General features: G+C 44.3%; 1 protein-coding gene across 1 annotated transcript in view; it reads right to left on the reverse strand.

Moving 5' to 3' along the window:
* Positions 1 to 3,336, reverse strand: part of CENPE (centromere protein E, 312kDa) — a 131,999-nt gene that overhangs the window by 108,590 nt on the left and 20,073 nt on the right. The window lies entirely within an intron of this gene.

The raw sequence follows: 3,336 nt of genomic DNA on the forward strand, positions 1-3,336 counted from the left end.
TTTGTTTTCTCTACATTGTTCTGGACTGTTTTTTTGTTTTTTGGGGTTTTTTTTTAGTTCCTGTTTTTTGTTTATAGTATCCTGTAATTCTTCAAGTTTGTCTTTCATCCATTGAAAATATTCAATCATTGTTCTTTTAAATTCTGTCAGAAAGTTCCATCAGACTTTCTGGCTTCAGGAAATCCATTGATACTGTGTCACCCTTTGGGGGTGATATTTTGCTTTGTGCTTGTGTATTGTGTGGGACAGCTTGCTTTCTTCAAGACATTGATATGTTCTTGATGAAGATAATGCTCTAGAGATCAGTTAGGTAGCTATCCCACTTGTGCTTTTTTCTGAATGTCTGACTCCAGGGAAACGTCAGTTCAGAGCCTGTGAGAGCAGCCTCTTGTAGGTAAGATAGGTCAAGGTGCTCCAGATTAAAGGCAGGTTGATTAACCAGATGTGTAGACAAAGGTGTGGAGCCAAATAGGGAAGGGCATGCACATGGTTGCAGCAATCACAAGGGCAGGTCAACCACTTGGGGGACCTCACTCAGGCCTCAGTTGTCTGAGTGTGCTTACAACTGGGGTCCCTATTCAAATTCCAGCTGTCCGTCTCTCACCCAGTGGTTTTAATTCACTGGTCCCTGTCCAGTGGTGCTCACACAGTTGCCCTTGCACTGTGGCCCCTGCCCAGGAAGCCTCCTGGGTCAAGGGGACTCAACAAGACAAAGTCAAATTTTCACCAACCCACTCGCCTCTAGCTGGTCTGCAGTGTCCACAAAAGTTCCGCCAAATTATCACTGGGTCGCTCTTTCCTGGGCAGTTTGCGTGCCCCGAGAGAGCTCAGCCAAATCCCCACCAGTGGGCTCAACCTTGGGAACTTTCCCAGATAATCGGCGTTGCCCAAGAAAACCCAATTAGGATCCTACCAGCCTTTCTCATGGCAGAGCAGTCCCACAGCAGCTTGATTGGTGGCTTCAGATGATGGCTGTCTCCATGGTGTGCCTTTGTGTGCTGACTCAGAATCGTATTGTCCATGGCTGTTGTTGTGTTGCGTGAAGGAGTCTCTAGTGCCCTGGAGCACCGCCAGGGGGTGCAGGGTTGTGGCGAGGCCACCAGGGTGTGCCAAAAGTGTGGAGGCGTGGGATGGTGGTGGGGTGGTGTCCCTGGACACAGTTCTGTGGCAGGGATGGCGGATGCACGACTTGGGCAGCGCTGGGAGTTAGGGGTTGCAGTCTGTTCACAGATATTAAGCTGCCAAGTCACCAGTCCTCAGCAAATAAGACTTACTGCACATTGCCTACCTTCTTCATTTTAAGAGGGAGCTCTGGAAGTCTCATCTATAGAGTTGTGCTGCTAAATCAAATACACTATTTATCTAGCATTTGAATCCATCAAAGGCTCTGAGGAAGAAAGAAGGGCAATCTCCTCCCTGTGTGTTATAGCCTCTGAAAATCCCTGTAGGGTTTGTGAGCAGATGGTTATTGCTCAAAAAATGGGAATGAACTGGAGAGCAGGCCTAGCTCACACTGAATTTAGGACTGTAAACATTTGAAAAAAGTTGAAATTCCATAGGAATAAGCAGTTGTCTGACTACTTACAGCTAAGTTTAGGGTAATATTTGCACGGATGAATTAACCATTGTGGTGGGATCTGATTCTGTTTGGTGAGCACAAAAGGAATGAACCACTCTTTCATCAGTGAACTCATATGAAATGGATATGTTTATCATTGTTGTCAGGTGCCGTCAAGTTGAGTATGACTCATAGTGACCTTATAAACAACAGACCTGAACCCTGCCCATCAGGAAATACATTAACTTGCAGTAAAAAAAAAAAAGGTGGGAGATGGGGAGGACTTGTCACTCTGGAATTCTTGCACCATGCTCACATACTGGCCTATGAACAGGATTATCTGGGGAACCAAAATGCCACCTCAAGCCTCCTTAAAAAAACCAAACCAGTTGTGATGGTGCTGATTCTGACTCAATGGGTCCCTGTAACACGAGAGTACAATTTCCCCTATAGGATCTCCAAAAGTGTATTCTTCATACAAACATTACCACATCTTTCTCTTGCAGAGCAGCCAATGAGCTTGACTCCTCAGTTAGCAGCTGGGCATTTAACCACCAAGATCTCAGAGTTCCCTGAAGGCTGCTTTAAATTCATGAAGGGTCACGATTTTAGAGCAAGGGGAAGATGGCTAGATGATTCATAGATTTAGTATCATTAGCATCAGGAAACTAGAGGAGTCTAAATTTCCAGGAATATATCACAATTTTCTCGAGAACCTATCGTATGTGAGCCCAAGGAGTACTTTGGCTGCACCTTCTTCCTATCTGTTTGTTCTTTTGGCAGTCCTTAGATATCCAGTACTCCTCAACACTACAGTTCAAAGGCATCACTTTCTTTTGTCCAAGAGTGGTCCTTGGAGGCAAGGATAGTGAAGCTTTGTTGCACATACTTTGGGCATATTGCTAGGAGAGACCCTTTCTTGAAAAGGTGGAGGGACAGTGAAGGAGAGGAAGACCCTTAACCAGATGGACTGATACAATGACTACAGTAGTGGGCTTGAGTGTATTAGAAGTTGTGAGGATGGCACAGGATAGGACAGAGTTCAGATCTGTAGGCAAAATACAGGGTTGCTTTAAGTTGTACTCAGCTCAATGGCACCCAACAACAGCAACAACAGTATTTCACTCTACATGCTTAGAATCTCTTACATTTGGTTCCATAATAGCTGGCATGTTTATAAATGTTAATAATAGCAAACACTCATTTATTAAGTACCATTGTATCTCCTATACATCTCTCATCCAAATCTTACATGTTAGTTTTCCAGTTTAATACTAAGATTACTTTATCATTTTCCTAAGCTAACTGAGAGGACTTCATCATTGGTCTGTGTTGATTAAGCAGCAGCAGCATGGTGGTGTTTTCCAGTTGACAACTTTACTCTTCCATGAGCTGGTCATGGAACTCGGTGCTTCTTTAACTCAGATTCTCTTTAAAATGGGGAACACCCACTGACATTCAATTTCCAACTCACAGATATCCTGCATCAAGTTTCTAGGACTGTAAATCTTTACAGAAAATTATGCATCTTTCGTCTGTGGATTAGATTAAACTTGAACTGCCAAACTTTTGGTTAGGAGGCAAGCACTGATAAGTTGTTGTTGTTATTATGTGCCGTCGAGTCTTTTGCGACTCAAAGTGACCCTATGTACAACAGCCCTAAACCGTGCTCTATCCTGTGCCAATCTCATTGCCTCTGACACACCCATCCTGAGTGCCCCAGTCACTGAATCAATCCACCTCATAGAGGGTCTTCCCCTCCTGCGCTGTCCCTCCAC

The sequence above is a fragment of the Elephantulus edwardii genome, unplaced genomic scaffold, assembly GCF_000299155.1.
Source record: "Elephantulus edwardii isolate Elephantulus edwardi_28Jun2011 unplaced genomic scaffold, EleEdw1.0 scaffold00122, whole genome shotgun sequence".
Classification (NCBI taxonomy): Eukaryota; Metazoa; Chordata; class Mammalia; order Macroscelidea; family Macroscelididae; genus Elephantulus; species Elephantulus edwardii.